Source organism: Dreissena polymorpha, chromosome 6 (assembly GCF_020536995.1).
Source record: "Dreissena polymorpha isolate Duluth1 chromosome 6, UMN_Dpol_1.0, whole genome shotgun sequence".
Classification (NCBI taxonomy): domain Eukaryota; kingdom Metazoa; phylum Mollusca; class Bivalvia; order Myida; family Dreissenidae; genus Dreissena; species Dreissena polymorpha.
The window spans coordinates 85,914,137-85,934,167 of NC_068360.1; the positions used below are offsets into that span (position 1 = coordinate 85,914,137).

Consider the following 20,031-nt stretch of genomic DNA (forward strand, 5'->3'; position numbering starts at 1 on the left):
TGTTAAAAGCCCCGTTTAAGCATTTATTGATTCTTTGTTTTAATGCCATCTTTTCTTGTAATTTACATTATATTGTAATTTACATAATCTTGTAATGTACATAATTTAATAAATGTTAAAAGCCTACATCCTAAGAAAATAATTTAATACATGTTAAAAGCCCTGATTAAGCATTTATTGATTCTTAGTTGTACTACTATCTTTTCTTGTAATCACATTATCTTGTAATTTACATAATTTAATAAATATTCTTGTAATTTACATAACTTGTAATTTACATAATTTAATAAATGTTTAAAGCCTTCATCCTAAGAATGTAATTTAATAACTGTTAAAAGCCCTGTTTAAGCATTTATTGATTCTTAGTTTTAATACCATTTTTTCTTGTAATTTACATAATCTTGTAATTAACACAATCTTGTAATGAACATAATTGAACAAGACTATTGCCAAGCAATATATGTCCCCTACCGGCTCCACCATTGTCAGATTATTATTTTTTATTGGTTGCCTTGTCAACCAGAATTTTTGACGTAGGAAGAAAATGAAATGACGTGCATAATGTCCATATTGCAATCTGTCCATGTTTCAAGTTTCATGAAAAAATATGAAGAACTTTAAAGGTATCGCAGGATCCAGAAAAGTGCGACCGACTCACAGACTCACGGACTGACAGACTGACGGACAAACAGAGTGCAAACCATAAGTCCCCTCCGGTGAAACCGGTAGAGGACAATAAATGTTAAAAGCCTACATCCTAAGAATATGATTTAATAAATGTTAAAAGCCCTGATTAAGTATTTATTGATTCTTAGTTTTAATACTATCTTTTCTTGTAATTTACATTATCTTGTCATTTACATAATTTAATAAATTTTGTTGTAATTTACATAATCTTGTAATTTACATTATTTAATAAATGTTAAAAGCCTTCAACCTAAGCATTTAATTCAATAAATGTTTAAAGCCCTGTTTAAGAATTAATTGATTCTTAGTTTTAATTCTATTTTTTTTGTAATTTACATAATCTGGTAATTTACATATTTTAATAAATGTTCTTGTAATTTACATACTCTTGTAATTTAAATAATTTAATAAATGTTCAAAGCTCAGTTTAAGCATTTATTGATTCATACTTTTAATACTATCATTTCTTGTAATTTTTTATTACATACATATGTTCTGAAACTTAACGGTAGATTGCTTCATTTGTGTTTCTTAAGCATAAATTTGGTCTTTCGATTAAAAAATAATTAATTACATTGAAACATTTTCATCAAATCCTGAAGCTTGGCAATTCGGAACACAACAATAAAACACCATAATTACAGAGGAATGTATAAAAGTCAGTGGTAAACTGATATGTACAGCTCGCTGAGAAAATCTCTGTTTACCTGTTTCCATTCACTGGCGTTATCCTGTCGATACTGCCAGTGTATACTTTTTAATACAGTTTACATCTCATCTCATCATTACATTTGCGTCTATAAACGTTTACTTGGGAACCCCGCAAAGTCACGTGATCCTCTCGAAATTTCGATATACAGGGTAGATTGAGGGTAAATTACGCTTAATTATTTGGACTAGTAGTAGCTGTACTGCGAGGTATGATATGTAAATATTTTATTTTGAGCCGTAAACAATGTTATAATCAAAAATGAAAACATTAATTTTAAAAAGCAGATTAGAGTGATAGGCATAACAATGTTTGGCAATTTGGGAACTTTGAAATAATGTGTGAGCTCATATGATCTATCTATGTAATAAATATGAAAGTTTCAAACAACATCGTCGTCATTGTTCAACAATTAAGAATTTACAGAAAAAATGCTTTTGGAGATTATTTAATGGTTATGAGAACATGACATAAATGTCTACGGAATGTGTGAATTCATTTTCTGAAATTTGAAAATGTTTATTTATAGTCAGCATCCTTATTTTCGCGGTATTTCAATTTCGACGCCATTTTTGTTTTGCCTCCGTTTGATACATAAGCGACATCCGTTGATGTTATCAAATAACCGATTTTATGGTACGCACAATTTACTACGTTTTGTTCCTTCAAAGTCACGTGACTTATGAATGAAAACAGTGAGCTTTTGCAGATACAATCGATGTATTGTCCCAAGGTCTTATTTGCAAAGAAAATTGGGTGTAGTGTTCACACGTTGTGCATATTAAGTAAAATACATTAAAATACATCAATTGCAAACCAATCAACCATGTCTTACCTTTGAAACAGCTATTTTTCACATAAGGAACAACAACTGTCGTATGTATAAATAGATTTATTTTCACTACGAATCAAAGCGCTGAAGGCACTAAAGTTGTTCGGTATTGCATAATCTTATACGCAACTCAGTTTTCAAAATTATGTTATAGCTTTTTATATCGCAAGTTTGAAATGTACACAACCCATTCAAATTTATAGAGTGTGTCTTAAAGCACAGGTCGAGATGCGTGTGGACTGTTTATCCTCATGTTTATCTTAAAGAGATAACCTCGTCAAAATAAAAACAATATGTCTCTTTTTTCACAATAGGTTGCTGCACTGGCAACCATCTTTAGAATTTTGGTTTCCTTGCTCAAGAATAACAAGCCTAGAATCATGTACATGTTGTGTTATGTGTATCTAATACTGTATCTTTTTTCTTAGAATTATTGAGCAACAAGTTTTCCGACATGACAGACTTTTAATGCATCATGTCTTGTTGTGAGCCGGAATTGAATCATTTCCTAGGCCTAATTGATCCACAGTCGCCAATTTGTATTCTATGTTTAATTGGATCGAGTTGTTCAAGCTTTGAAAAAGCTATTTGCCCTGCTTTTTAGCCCAACTGTAACCCTCTTTTGAAATTCAGTTTCCTGGGATTCAATCTACTGGCCCCAGGCTAACAGGCAACCACTAAACCTGTAAGTTATTCATGATTTAAGATCTAACAGTGTATTGAACTCATTCAATTTGCAAGTCTGAAAATATTAAAGGGACCTTTTCACGTTTTTGTAAATTGACAAAATTAAACGATTTAATAATTTGGAGAGTAATGTTGTTGTAGATATATTTTTCATCTTCATACATCTCTCATTGTATGAGCAAGGATGGCCGAGTGGTCTAAACGATAGACTTTTATTCCAGGGGCCAGTGGTTCGAGCCCAGTTGAGGGTAACTGTTTTTTGTTTTTTTAATTTTATTTTAGTTTTTTTTAATGGAGCTTTTAATATCCAATGTTTATAATTATCAATATTAAGCATTTAATGACAAACTGTGAAAAGGTTCCATTTACATGTTTACTAAAAATGCCACAAGGTAAAAATTTATAACTGATTGGTTTTTTATTTGATTTAAAAGTGATTTGGTTTCTTTGCCTTGTCAGCGAGGTTACTTTTTAGTCAATATCACTTTATCTTTTTTCAAATCATTTATAAAAAAGATAATTTAAGCTTCATTTTGGGAAAACAGGTCTTACTGCATATGCATTAATTGTCATCCCAGTACCAGAGACTCTCTTTAAACGAAAAACCATAAAATCAGAAAGGGTCGTTCTTGATTAGCTTGAGCGCATTGCACAGGCTAATCAGTTTGCACAGGCTTATCTTATTTGACATGCATTAAGCCCCGTTGTCCCTAAAAAGCAGCCAGTATGTACAGATTTCAATGATAAACTTGCCAATGTCGTCGCACAAGCTGTAAAACATTAGACTGACCAATGTCATCACACAAGCTGTATAACACTATTGATTACATACACACATTTTGCTGTCTGCAGTGTACCAGTGAAGTATAAACAGGCAGACGCGGTGGTTATCGTTCCTAGCGTTGTTAACAGCAGACTGACTTGCAAAACTCCATCTACATTAGTTGCCCGCTAGCGCGACCAACTAAAAAGGTGTATGCGTTAAATTTAATTTGAAGTCCGGATGTTTTGGGGGGGATATGCTAAATAAAATTGTAACTAGAAGCGTTATGCTGGTAATATCATGTTATGTTTGTTACTTATTTTCATTAAATGATTACTATTTGTAGGTTTCACAAAAGAAGCACAGGTGCTATTCATCTTCTTTCATGAACAAAGTTAATGACAAGGTGTTGCTGACAGGGGCCCTATTAAAACCGCTGCCAGAGATTAGAGGATGTTAGGTTCATCGTATATAGGAACATGAATATGATCAAAACAAAAAGACAAAGTCACAGAAATTGAGCAAAACTAACAACCTGGACCTTGTGGAACTATTAAAGCATTATCACCTGCTCTTGTCTTTGGAGGTTGAGACCGACTTCACGAAAACAAGCAATCAGCTTTCGTCATTTATACAAACCGATTGTACAACATTTCACAGTGTTGGACGCATGTGCATCCAATACACTCCATACTGGGTGTTGCGACTTTAACGATGATTTCAAAATATAATTGATAGTACGAAAGATTTACACATTGATATATATGTTTGTAGTGTACCTCCCTTTGTTAACACTGTGACTGGTGTGCAGCCTTTGCTTATTTTTTTGTATTAACTGCGCGGCAACCTACCCTTTTATAACAGAAGTTACAACATTCTTCAACAGTTTTGAGCACTGCGCCGATCATTGGTTTTTAAAACGCAATTTTAACTACCATCCTCCCTCTCCTCCTTCATTATTACGTTGTGTTTTGTTAGTCGATTTCATGGTGATTGTCCTTTTTGTCCCCTACCGGTTTCACCGGATGGGACTTATGGTTTGCGCTCTGTGTTTCCGTCAGTATGTCAGTCCGTGAGTCTGTCACACTTTTCTGGATCGTGCGATAACTTTAAAAGTTCTTAATATTTTTTCATGAAACTTGAAACATAGATAGATGGCAATATGGACATTATGCACGTCATTTCATTGTGTCTTGTTTTACTTTGTTTCTTACTTTGCAATGTATGTCCATAATATATTTAGTCCTTACATAATATATATGTTGATAGTGTATGTCATGCTATATTTCTTGCTTGCATACATGTGGATATTATCATTATTCTCAGGACGCTGTTGTTCGTCCAATTTTATCATTATTTATTGACTTGGTTGTTTGTCCAACTTTATGAGACTATTTTGTCTATTGTTAATGTTTCCTGATCAATAACTGCTTTGGCATTAGACAAGTAATAAATGCCGGTTGGCGCTTCTGGGCAAGCCTTTTTCAATCCATTTATTGATAAGTTTTTTTTGTCCCACAAATGAAGTAGGAAATTTGGAGAGCAACAATATTAAAGTCTTTATTGAAAACATCCTTCACGAACAACTGATATATTGATTATATATGAACTAGACCTTTTACAGATCATTGAAAATGCAGTTAAATTACATTAAATCATTGATAGAATAAATATTCAGATTCATATATAAGAGACTATGTCTTGATGAACAAGATGTTTTCAACTTGCGCATCATAACGTCATTAATCCATTTATTCCTAGCGTCTAGAAAAAAGGCCTTGGCAAACAGCGTAGCATCAGGGTCTGCGCTGTTTACGTAAAGGAATTTCTGTAATAAATATTCTAAATATAGAAATAAATATACTAGACATCCCTAATTTTGGAAATAAATTGATTCAATTTAGAATGATGGGAGAGTCCACTAGGCATAAATGGGTTTATCGCAGCAGAATTTTAGCTGCTGTACTCATTGAAATAAACCATTGTATTGCACAAAGCGCTGTTAACCCATTTTCGGTGACAAAATTTCAAGGAATTTCTGTAATAAATATTCTAAATATAGAAATAAATATACTAGACATCCCTTATTTTGGAAATAAATTGACCCAATTTAGAATGATGGTAGAGTCCACTAGGCATAAATGGGTTTAACGCAGAATTTTAGCTGCTGTACTCATTGAAATAAACCATTGTATTGCACAAAGCGCTGTTAACCCATTTTCGGTGACAAAATTTCACGTTGCATGAAACATAACGGTATAAATGAATGCAGTACACATATAATTTTTTAACAAGAACACATGCTTATTAAATAAAGTAAGTCTAATGTATCGCACATTACCATAAGCAGCATACAAATCTGTCTTTTATGCACTAGTTCAAATTCTTAACAAAAATTATTTTAAAAAGTTATTCGGAAAAAAGCACCACTTACCGGTGTGTTTACGTCCATTAACGTTTAATTGGGAACCCCACAACGTGATCCTGCACCCCGTGTACCTTGTCTCAAAAACTAATATTTAAGATAGAAATTATGAAAAACTGAGTAACTTACCTTTCGCGTGTGGTTTTGTTTGCCTCTGTTATTGAAAATCCATTATAGCGCAGCGTATTGATCTCAACTGATGTCACTGCACGAAACCCATTGTCGGACACCCCCGGTCTATTCATTACGTTACTCTCGTGATGTATGAGCGGAGCGTAATCAGCAGCCGTGGGTATCCGACGATGCACGAAACCATAACAGGGCGCAAGTTTACTCGGGATCCATAACCCCAATTTCTGCGTAGAGGTCATATAATGGAGAGCTTATCTGTGCTTTTTGGTTTAATTTGTTGCTGTCTGATCCAAATTGAAGTCTCGAATATTTTCTTTTAAATGTGCTTGATTGAAATAACATTCTAATTTTATGTTTATTCAAATGCATCTGGAAGATGCTTCCTGTGTTGTAACCGTTTTTTTGTCGTTAGTTTCTTTAGATTTATTTTTCCGATGTTAAAAAAATAACACGTACTTAAAGCGGATGTTTTTTCCCGCATTTACAAAAAATATAGTCTTAACCCTTATCCCCTCACGGTGTAAGTAATTTAACGTTTGTTTTGTTGAAATATGATCTCGTTATGACTTTGTTAGTATAGAAATGTCTAAGGAACCCGTATAAGTAAATGTTTTAGCCAATAATGTTTCGTACCCTGATTTCGTACTTATCGTTTCGCTCCTTTATTTTCATAATATGATGCATTACTTGACTATCATTGTATCGTTTAGAATTAATAATAAGGTTTTAATGTATTTCTTTTCTCTTTGTATATTTTCAGCTTTTTACCATACAACATTCGATGTAAAATAAAGGGTTAACTGAACTGTTATGTAAATTCAGCAATTGGATCAATTTCTACCCTATTGAGGAATCCTTTGTAGACAAACAAATCAATAAATTGTGTGTTAAAATAGCAACAGGTTATGAGAGACTTTCATCTAAATTGGTCAAACCAGCTAAGCCATCTATTGTCAAACCACTAACAAATATTATTAATACATCTTTTAAAATGTCATCATTTCCAGATAGTCTTAAAACTGCACAAGTAACTTTAATCCATAAAAAGAAAAGCACTGTAGACAAAGGTAACTATATACCGTTCCAGAATCGATAAATTGACTGCCACCATATTGTCAGTCACGTGACTGTCCGCCATTACACTGCTGCTAACTTCCCTTGTCAATTTAAAACGCACTTTTTACCAAAACACGCATTTAGCGCACTTAAAAGTGCGTTTAATTCTGTGTTTTTTGTTAATATATGCGTTTTCAGTGTTCACAAGTGCATTTAAGTGCGCATTTTGTGCGTTTTTTGCTTTTCAAGTGCGTTATTTAAGTGAAACAGTTTGTTTTTGTGTGTGTTTCTTCATCTGTAAGTGCGCTTTTGAGTGTAGATGTGAGCAAAATGTGTTTTTTTTATCTAAGAAGTGCGTCTTTTATCTAGGAATTGCGTCTTTTATCTAAGAAGTGTGTTTTAAGATTTACAGATGTGGGTTTATTCTCACAAAAGTGCGTTTTTCTTTTTGATGTGCGTCTTTTTTAAGCATAAGTTAGTCTTTTATTTCATTAGTGCGTCTTTATCATATGATCTGTTTTTAACGGATGTACCTAAAAAGACACATGTTTAACACACTTCTTAAAAAGTGCGTCTTTAATAACCGTTTAGCAAATGCTGTACAGAAATTGCCCAAGAAACAAAATTGTTGCAGGCTCTAACAATTTATTTGCATCAAATGAATAAACATAGGCATATACCTCAGCAACCTGTTATAATATAAGGTGCAGTTTTAATTCAAAGCGGTTACTGGTTGTGCATATGAACCTGTTTAATGTTTATATACTTATAATACAATTTCAATGCATATAACATTGCTTTCTTTTTAATCTCAAACATTTCTAAAAATTTCCACCTAAATCAGACTGTGGGTAACTAATTAAAAATATTGAAAGTGTCAAAAAAATTATGTGGGCTTGATAGTATCAATTATATTTCCTCAACATAAAAAATAAGTATATGAACTTTCTTATACTGATATTTATACCCCAATACAATTAATGTCTACCACATTGACTATTAACATACATTTTAAAAGGTAATTAAAATAATATTGATAATATTACTATTATTTGCTAACACCATTCAGCATGTTATATTAAAATATTCACAATTAAATATAGTATGCTAATGGTGCTGTGTATTATTCAATAAATATTTTGGTGTTGAAGTGTGCCTATCAGTGGATACATGTATTTCCCAGATTGAGTAATTGGCTGAGACAGTAGATCAGATAAGAGATTAGCATCATAAACATAAATCCCTATCAGTGCTCCATCTAAGCCTAACAAAGGGGTGTTGATAGACTTTTGATTGGTTGAGGCACCATCTATTTCGAAACAAGCGACTTTTGATTGGTTGAAGTGCAGGAAGCTATTGAAAACAAACTTGTTTCAGCCACTGACTTTCTTTGAGTTAAAATTTAAGGTATTATAAAATTTTGAGCAACATTAAGACATATAATTCTAGTGTTAATGTCTTGAAATACTTTCAGCGTGAAGTAGTGTGTGATGAAAACAAAGTGTATTTACTACAGTCCACTCTCGTTATCTCGACATCGGATATCTCGATATTCTCGATATGTACAATGTGTAAATCAACAATATGTTTGTTGCAAAGGAGATTCAAAGTGGGTGGTAAAGACATATAAAGTGATATGGTCTAGTTCAACAACTGCCTGTACTTTGGAATACTGAAGAACAGTCTGTTGTAACAGGTTTGTATTTTCAATTCTGCAACCCCTTTTTTATTAAGTTTATTGAATTAATTATGATCATTATCATATTTATGTATTGTCACTGGGAAATGTAAATTGATGAGTAAATGCAATGCAATTTTAAGGAAAAACAACACCATTTGAATTATTATGGCTGTATTTTATGGTTATTGTCATCTTAAATGTTATTTATACCTATTTTTGGTCATTAATGAACATATTTTTTTCCCCATATTAAATGAGAACTGATATATTTTAAATTTAAAGGTTAAACCCCATGGTGACCGTGAAATTTACATTGATTAGAAGATCCTTTGGAAAGAATGTGCATCATCGCATCGCCTGCCAAAAAAGGGAGCAAAAGGGAGACTACCTGATGTATTGACTTGAATACCAGGTTTACCCTGCACAAGCTGGCCAACATGAGGAGATCAGGAGTGGGAAAGCCACGCCCTCTCCTTGACCAAGAAAAGCTGGATTTGTTAAGAGGTAAAACTATACAGGGTACTGGTTATTGCATGTTAAAGGCGTCACACTTCCGACCAGTCCACACAGCCAAATGAGACCACGTATCTTGGTACATTTTCAAACAGTATTTTCTACCAAACGTATTTATTTATAAAAAGCGTTAAGTCACATGTGATCAGGGGATTAAAATTGCAAAAAAAAAACAAAAACAACAAGCAAACAAACTAGTTTTGATTTAAATTTATAATTTTTATAGCAACGAGATTACCATAACAGCAATATTCAACACTTACATTATAAAATAACTTTCAGGACCTGATCAAATGAGATCATGCACGAGACACACCGGGCAAAGGCCATGACAATATAATAGTTGCAAAGAAGTTTGACCGGCTGGTGGCAGACGTGGACAGAAAGATGAGAGCCGCACTCCGCCGCCTCAAAGAAATGACAGGCCTTGATTGATTCTCATCTTTTTTATGTATATAGATGTTCCTGTGTATATACTGTACATGTTATTTATTAGTATGCTATTATGTTTTGTTTATTTATAATCTAATTAAGTTTATATTTATTTCATCAAATTGTCATTGATATTTAATTACTCATGTATCTTAACAAATGTTGGTGTACATTAAAGTATAAAATTGAATTATCTTGTAATTATTTAAAATACACAAATATATTTGTGTATAATTATTGGTTTTTATTGCGTATCTGAATTAAAAAAAACTTTTAACAGCATATAATTAAATCAACTGTTAAGGCAAAAGATGCACCTTTAACGCACATGTGTGCTTTTTGTGAGTGCGTTTTTGACTGCCATTCATGTGCGTAAATTGTGCGTTTTATGTAGGTTAAAACTGCGCTTTAAATCGAGTTAAATGTGCGCTTTTTAAAATAAAAAAGCGCACATTTAACTCGCTGAAAAGCGCAGTTTTAACCCACTTAAAAGCGCACATTTTCCACACATAAATGGCAGTCAAAAAAGCACTTATAAAAAGCGCACGTTTAACCCACATAAAAGCGCACAGTTGACACACATGTTTGTTTTTATGTGGGTTATAAATGCGCTTTAAGTGAGTTAAATGTGCGCTTTTTAAATAAAACAGCGCACATTTAACTCGCGAAAAGCGCTGTGTAAATGACATGATTAATATTTTATGTAAATCTGTCACCATTACAACATGTTAAAACTATCGCAAGGGAAGGACCCCCGATAATGTTGAAGAACTTCAGGTCTAATCCTTTTTCCATTTTGTATGTATGGACCAATGTATATATTTGTATAATGTCATTATCTGGAAATAAGATATGTTTAAAGTCAAAAGCGCTGTTTTAACCCACTTAAAAGCGCACATTTTACACACATAAATGGCAGTCAAAACGCACTTATAAAAAGCGCACGTTTAACCCACATAAAAGCGCACGTTTACCCACAAAAAGCGCACAGTTTTTTGTTTGTTTGTTTTTGTTAAAAACTCACTCGATAAGAAAAGGCGCACATAAAACGCAGTGCCAATACCGCCACGTTTAACGCGCGCAAAACGTACTTAAAACGTACATTTCACACACTTTTTTGAGAAGACTTGTGCGAGTCTGCGATTCCAAAAGCCAAAGACGTAGAGAATACCCGCTTCACCGTTGTCGGATAAATACATTACTTAATAAATTAATGTGAGGCGATAATCACATTTTTGTTGTTATAATGAGTGTTTGAAGTTGAGATTGATTGTTACAAATAAAATGTTTAAGATGCTTTTGTGTTGTTGTTTTTTTTTGTCTGTCATCAAGTGGTAATCATCGGCGAAAATTTGCCGGTTCAGTCGCTCATATTATGTCTTTGATTAGACTTGTTACTTTTAACGTTTCACAAACAATTCACGCATGTATTGTTGTGTTGATTTTAATAGCCGCAACATCAAGCAGATTATATTTTAATTAATACTTATAAAAGATTCTCGCGCAATTAATTACCGCTAATTGTTTGTTATTGGTCGCAATTGGTAAAAATCTACATTCCAAAATCATAACTTATTATATTAAGTATGACATTTTTGATACGCCTTCCATTATTTTTCATGTTCTAACTGATATCAGAGATAAAAAAAATTTGGTTGAATTTATATTATTTTTTGAGATTGAATTTTTTCACGTTAAAAAACAAGCTTTTTATCATAAGAGAGTGATATTGATCTAGACGATCTTTATGTGATCATACGGAAGATGAAGAGAATGTGATCTATGTGATATATCTAGTTAAATAGATTTTCATCTTGGAATCATTTAACAGCTATAAAGCTAAAAATACTAAAAAATGTATTTTATAGGTCTTTGAAGTAACGCAAAACATATGGATAACGACACCAAATGTTAAGTCAGTTAATCCACACACAAAAAATCCGAAAAAAAAACACCTAAATAATATTTTAAAAACATATTATTTAGTGCCAAACGAATTTATTAATACATTTATTTGCAACTTTAAAAACGCGGCATTAGCATCAAAGTAAAGATTATCTGAAGACTGAACGGCCGACAATTTGACACAGCAAAGAGCTCTATGCATAAGCCGGTATATTTTTTGGCAGAAAAGCTTCAATAAATTACAATAGATATACATCTTATTATAAAATTATAATTATCAATGGCATGAGTACGCTAGTGTGATAAACAAATGAGTGATAGAAAGTGTAAGGAGTGCTTTGAAAATAAACATACTACAAGGACCTATTAAAAGAAAAGCGCATGACAGTATTTACATGTAATTTTAATTTGATGGGTTTTGTACATAGAATGACGCTATTGAGGAATATACAACTGAAAAAAACACATCTTCACATGATGTTAATTGAACTGTGTACTCATGTATATTGAAAACTCGTTACTAGTGAGTATGAGTGACAAATATCTAACATTTTAACACACATATATTTATATACATATATTTTTTTAAAATATGTTTTTACCTCTGGTGTCAAATGTAATTTCTTGTTTTTATGATATCGTTCGTGCATTTCCGTAACATCAAATCTTCATACGGAATGACGTAGTTTTAATTAACCGATACCCGCTAAATACGTTTAATGTTTTTACGTAAATTTTATAATTTTATAAAATACTTTATTTTTTCATAAATAAAATGGGCTTGTATCTTTACGGTGTACAATTTCTGATATTCTATATTGGACTTAACTTTTAATTTGTAAAATATGTAACATATAAAATTTACGCAACTGTTAAGTATGTCGGAGATAAATTATCTAACCAAATGACTGCTTAATACTACCTGAAAGATGAGACATGGTGGCATCATTAATTGTGTTTAATGACCAGACTGTCATCTGCCACCCAGTGTGGTTTATGACACCAAGTGGTTAGTTAAGACAATATCTGATCAAAACGGATAATCGGATTATGCAGAACAAAGTGGCAATTAAACACTGGAATGCAAAGGCATACACGATTTTAAGATTGATGCAAAAAATCAAATGAAATATATTGCATTTAATTTTATTAATGCTTTTTTAATGTGTCAATGTGTTAGTTTTCCTAGACAACCAAGACCATGTAATGACGGCCTTAGAATTTAGAAAGAAATTCATCCGTTGAATAATCGGTGCTCTCTTATATATGTTACCGATTGTTAAGCAGCAGTGTAATGGCGGACGCGGAGAGTATTCAGGGGAGATAATTATGTAATGACTTAATTCTGGAACGGTCTATAGACCAATGAGTATCCTACCAGTAATCTCAAAAATTTTTGAAAGTGCAATAAATGAACAACTATCAGATTTTCTTTCCTCCCACTTTAATAGTTACCTATCAGCTTTTAGACCAGGTTACGGATGCGAGAGCACTCTTCTTAAAATAATTGAAAACTGGAAACTTGCATGTAACCAAAACAAATTTGTTGTTGCAGTCTTAATGGATTTATCTAAGGCGTTTGACTATCTGCCACACGATTTTCTTCTACTAAAATTGAAATTGTATGGTCTACCAGAATCTGCTTTAAACTAAATACATAGCTACTTAAGCAACAGAAAGCAATGTGTCAAAATAGGTCCTCTAACTTGTGATTTTAAAGAACTACATAAGGGTGTTCCACAGGGCTCCATATAAGGACCTGTCGTTTTCAACATCTTCAATGACATTTTTCATTTTGTAAATAATGGTAGTTTAAACAACTATGCAGATGATCAGGGCTTACTCTGCCATTCGCCAATTTAGCCAATGGCTACAAAATGACCTATTTGGCTTAAGAAAATTCTATTTGGCTACAACCTTTTCTTCATTAAAACCATTAAAGTAGCCCAAAATAGAAGAATTAAGCAATAGCAAGACAAATTCGGCTAAAAAAATTGAGCCAGGGGAAGCCCTGGATGATAACACACCGTCTCATGCGGATTCTGATATAAAAAATGTGGTAAAAACGCTAGAAAAAGATAGCATGTCTCTTATAAATTGGTTTCAGAACAACCAAATGAAAGCTAATCCTGATAAGTTCCAGGCCATTGGTAATAAAACCAAAAAAGAAAACATAACATTTAACCTTGATGATATTAAAATTCAATGTGATGATAGTGTGGTACTCCTCGGCGTCACTATTGATTTCAGACTCAAATTTGATGTACATGTTTCAAATATAGGTAAAACGGCTTCAAGACAACTTATTATATTAAAATGAATCCGAAAATATTTGTGTAGATAAGAAAAATTAAGTATATATTATTCTTTCATCCTGTCAAATTTTAATTACTGCCCTCTTACTTGGCACTTTTGTGGGGAGCATAATACCAAAAAGATTGAAAAGATACAGGAAAGGGCCCTGCGTTTCATTTACAGTGATTGCAATTCTGACTATCAAACCCTTTTATCTCGGTCCAAAATGCCCTCTATTAAATTAAGAAGTATGAGGACTATGGCACTTAAAGCCTTTAAGATTATTAATAAACAAGGACCAACATACTTACATGATCTCCTTAATAAGAAAAACAAAATTACTCTTAGGTACACTGGAACAGCTGATTTACCACAGGTGAGAACCACTGGTTATGGCACCAACTCCTTCCGCTCCTATGCTGCCAAACTATGGAATAAGCTCCCTCAACACTAGGGATGAAAGTAATTTCAATCAGTTTAAAAGCCTGATAAGCTCATGGAGTGAAGAGAGTTGTACCTGTACTTTTTGCTTTGACCATGCCTAGTTACATTTCATGCACCCTGTTTATAAATTCAGTATCTGAGTTGTTCTGCCTTTCTTTTTTATACATCCTATGTTAATCTGCTAGATTAGTTCATTCTCCCTTGTTTGTTTTATGCTTAGTTTTTTATTTTGCCTTTTATTCTTTTTTTATGCAGGGGCTGGGTCCGCACTCCCTCTTGTAGGTATGCCGAAAGGTTGAGTACCCACTCCCTTTCATAAGACATATTGGGAATAGGGACGCTCCAAACCCCCAGCTCTGAAAAGATCTTGTCAGATGAGGGGGCGGGGAGAGCCCCTGGCATCCCTGGGGGTCTCCATGTTGCCAGGGGAGGTGCTCTGATTGACTTCAGGATACCAGAGTGGAGGCTCTGCTCCTGTTGTGCATGTATGCTATTCAGGATATGAACACACACTCACATTATATCTTAAGTGAGTCTATGTAATACACTATGTATTTATGTATGTGCTTTGTGAGGTAGATGCTGATCAGTTCCTCGCAGATCTGATCTGAGGGGATAGTAGTTTTTATGCTCCCCGAAATATTTTCGGTGGAGCATTATAGTTGCCAGTTTGTAGTTCCTTCCTTCCGTAACACTTTTTTGACAGTTTCTCATAGCACCTTCAATACTTTACCGATCTCTTTCATATTTGGCATGTATGTACCTTGCATAGACCTCTAACTTTTAATGACGTTTGAGGTCACTGGGGTAAAGGTAAAGGTCCCTGAGGCTAATAATAGATTTTTTTAGGTGGTTATTAACACATAGATTGACAAAGCGCATCATCGGTGAGCATCCATCAGTTTCACTGATATTCTTGTCTTAAATCCATTTTGTATCTGTTGCATTTTTTGTGCCAATATTTATGCCTACCTTCGAAGAAGAGGTGGTATATTGTTTTGCACATGTCTGTCGGTCAGTCCGTCGGTCGGTCTGTCGGTCCGTCCACCGAATGGTTTCCGGATGATAACTCAAGAACGCTTACGCCATTGATCATGACTTGCAAATGACCCCTATTGATTTTCAGGTCACTAGGTCAAAGGTCACGGTATCTCGACACAGAAAAATCGTTTCCGGATGATAACTCAAGAATGCTTATGCCTAGGATCATGAAACTTCATAGCTACATTGATCATGACTCGCAGATGACCCCTATTGATTTTCAGGTCACTAGGTCAAAGGTCAAGGTCACGTTGACTCGAACCTGTAAAATGGTTTCCAGATGATAACTCAAGAACGCTTACGCCTAGGATCATGAAACTTCATAGGTACATTGATCATGACTCGCAAATGACCCCTATTGGTTTTCAAGTCACTAGGTCAAAGATCAAGGTTACGGTGACTCGACACAGAAAAATGGTTTCCGGCTGATAACTCAACGCTTACGCCTAGGATCATGAAACTTCATAGGTACATTGATCATGACTCGCAGATGACCCCTATTGATTTTCAGATCACTAGGTCAAAGGTCAAGGTCACGGAGACTCGACACAGAAAAATGGTTTCCGGATGATAACTCAAGAACGCTTACACCTAGGATCATGACACTTCATAGGTACATTGATCATGACTGGCAGATGACCCCTATTGATTTTCAGGTCACTAGTTCTTATTCAGTTTTTATCCTCATTCTCTTAAGGCAGCTTTTATACATTTATAAGTCAAGATCAGCAGGTACAACACATATTTTTAATCGTACAATGTATTTATGTTCTTTTTTTAAAACCTACCTTAGATCTTTCATTTCAGTATACGATACTCTTTATGTTTTATAGTTATTTATTTATTCTTATTGAATTTCGCACATGCTAATTGTTACATGTTACGTTGTTATGATATGTCGGTAAATAGCCATACATAGCTAATGTTATATTTTTAGCTCACCTGATTGCTTTTGTGACCGGTCTTTGTCCGTCGTCAGTCGTCCGTCCACATTTGTTCGTAAACACTCTAGAGGCCACATTTATTGTCCGATCTTCATGTCAGAAGCTTTGTCCCAATGAAATCTCTGTCGAGTTTGAAACTGGGTCGTGCCGGGTCAAAAACTAGGTCACTAGGTCAAAAAAAAAAACAACTTGTAAACACTGTAGAAGTCACATTTCATGCCCAATCTTCATGTAACTTTGTCAAAATGTTTGCCTTAATGATATGTTGGTTGAGTTCAAAAGTGGTTCCGGTCCATTGAAAAACATGGCAGCCAGTGGGCGGGGCAGTTTTCCTTATTTGGCTATAGAGAAACATTGTAAACACTCTAGAAGTCACAATTTTTGCCCAATCATCATGAAAGTTGGTCAAAACATTGGTTTTATTGATATCTCGGACGAGTTCGAAAATGATCCAGATCGGTGAAAAAACATGGCCGCCAGTTGGCGGGGCATTTTTCTCTATATGTATATACTAAGTGAAAACATGTGAACACTCTAGAAGTCACATTTTTGGCCCAATTTTCATGAAATTTGGTCAGAACATTTGTTTCCTTGATATGAGAGTTGAGTTTGAAAATCGTTCCGGTCAGTTGAATAACATGGCTGCCAGGGGGGGGGGCAGTTTTCTTATACACTTAAACTTTGTACATGTATTGTTGTATTGTATTGTATTGTTTTTCGTCTTGGCAGTGACTCTTCCTATTATGTCAACAAATATGAATGCATTTTATTCTCATTGATGCAGAACTTAATATTATGAAGTGAAAATTTTCTTGTGTTGTAGATAGAAAAGTAGAGTAATGCCTCCCAAAAGACCACTACTAAAGCGTCGCAGGAGCTCCTATGACTTTTTTGAGCTAAACACACCAAAAGAAGAAAGGAAGGAGTTAAGGGATAAGTGGAAAGTATGTCCGAATACTCTACAGAAACCTAATTACCATGCATATCCAGTAAGGATAAATATAAATTAACACAGAATAAGTTTCAATCATTTCTGCTATATTTCGCCTAAAGAGGCTTTTTCAAAGTCTGTTTTAACAAATTAACTACATTTTCTTTCTATTTCTTAACAACACAACAATTTTATATTGACGTTAAAAAACAAATAAACAGGAAATGACGTGAAATGGCCGTGACGCAAATTAGCGCCAGAAACACATGCATGTACAAATTCACTGTAACAATAGTGATGATAATAAAAATGTAATAATTTTTATAATGAGATAATTAATCATAAACTCATTATGAAAACATCTATTATAATAATAATAAGAAGAAGAATAACCAATAATAATAATAATTCAAATGATAAATATTAATAATTATAATGAGATCAATAATTGTATTAATAACGTCACTAATATTGTATAATCACAAGTATCAATATTAAAAAAATACATATATTTTACTTCTTACAAAAATACAACAAATGATTACAAAAAATTAAATAAATAAAAACCCTATTAATTATAATTATAAATCAATTATCAAATAAATAAGAACTATAGTACTGCTTAAAATGATAATTCATGTTTGTGTTACAATAATTATTATAATAACATTAATTATAATAAAAAAATAATATACAAGTAATACTATTACTAACAATAATGCCAAACTTCATTATCATTAAACTTATCATCATCATCATCATCATAACCTAACTATATCATCACATTACTTATATGTATTAAGACTCTTATAGTTATCATCATCATCATATTATTAACAATTGAAAATTCTTGATTAATTGAATATTATTCTTGTGATACAAAACATGCACCAGTATCTGACATTTAATTTCACTGTCTATATTCTTGCCATAGTATTTCGGAGGTTGATTTCGTATTCAGTCCATTGTGAACCTCTGTTTTGAGTTTTTGGATCCATGACAATTCTTTTAGTTTTCGATACGATCCCGAATCATCCCGAATACACTGGAGTATGCTGACACCCATGTCGTCCATACTATGTTCGAGGGAGTTGAAATGCTCGGCGACTGGTATTTCCCTTTGGAGTCTGACATCCGCTACAAAGACTGAAAGAACACGAAGCGGATGTCAGACTCCTAATTTGGTTTGAAGTTGTGTCTAAATGATATCTAGGTCAAGTTCAAATATGGATCATGCCGGGTCAAAAACTAGATCACGGGGTCACTTAGTGCATTTCAAGTTCATACCCAGGGCATGGTTGCTCAAAACTTGGACGGCTAATTGAGCTAACAGGTGTTAATTTTTTGGATGACTTCAGTACTTACATTTCTAAATATATTATGTGCTATTTGTAAACACATTTATTTGCTCGAATAATTTGAAAATGTCTTATAAAAGTATGGCTTTACAAATAATTGTATTTGGGTCTAAACTTAACAGACTGGCGTTTAAAGTTTTGAGCAACAAGGCCCCGGTAAGTTTGAACTCAGTAAATATAATATTGGAAACACTTGTATTGTCAATTTAAATGCTCTGTTAGCAAATAACAAATTCAATGTCCCAATTTTTTAAAAAACTATATGATTTTCCCCATCCAAAGGGCCTTGGCCATTCCTAAAATGACACTTGAATATTTATCCGTTTAATATCCAGGCTCAGTTTTAATCTGGGTTCATGCCTCCTGAAACTAGGCCACAAGGTCGAAACCACAAAAAACCTTGTAACCATTCTTGAGGCCAAATTCATGGAAACAACATTTTTACGACTTAATTTTTTACGAAATAATTCATTTTTTCCTTCCAGTTAATGTCACCAGAGGAAAAGAGCCCTTATCAGATAATGGCTGAGAAAGAAGATGAAAACTATAAAAACAAGCGGTCGTCGGGTAAATATGTAATACAATCCACTGGCAGTGGCAAGGAGAGGACCAATGATCATGTAAGGCCCCATGTCCCTATAGTTCCTATTTTGTGGAGTACTGCCGAGCAGAACACAAAAAGAAGAGAGAATGTGTTTTGCAGAAATACTGATAATGTAATGTATAAGTGGAAGGTGCACCTGTCTTTCATAACATATTGGTATATATTGTTTTTTTTTTAAGTTCACTATTTCAAAAGAAAAAAAAAACACACATAAAAATAATTGCACAAACATTTTTACGTCGGAAATAGAAAAACAAATGTTAAGTTAAATTAACATTAAAAAAAGGGGTTCGAAGGTTAAGAAAGTCCGGCTTAAATTTTTTCTTTAACGTTTTATTCTCTATGTGCTCATGTGAGCATTATGGTTAACCCAGTGTCAATAATTGTGCATTGAATGTCATCAAATTGTAGCTTTATTCTAATCTCTAGGCTACATATTGTTACACGTATACCTACAATTCGTAGAAAAATCTAATAACCATGCTTTGAAGCTACATGTATGACTTCATCTTGATGAAACTTGGTCAGACTGTTTATCTAAACACTATTTTAGACCCAGTTTCATTCCGAGTCACGTACATCCAAAAGAATA

The 20,031-nt window shown here is 33.4% G+C and overlaps 1 long non-coding RNA gene across 1 annotated transcript; it reads left to right on the top strand.

Annotated features, from left to right (window-relative positions):
• Positions 1-1,473: 1,473 nt before the first annotated feature.
• LOC127833309 (uncharacterized) lies at positions 1,474-19,456 on the top strand. Its single transcript, XR_008027331.1, has 3 exons — positions 1,474-1,605; positions 17,370-17,490; positions 19,321-19,456. It is a non-coding gene; the product is annotated as an uncharacterized LOC127833309 (long non-coding RNA).
• Positions 19,457-20,031: the final 575 nt, after the last annotated feature.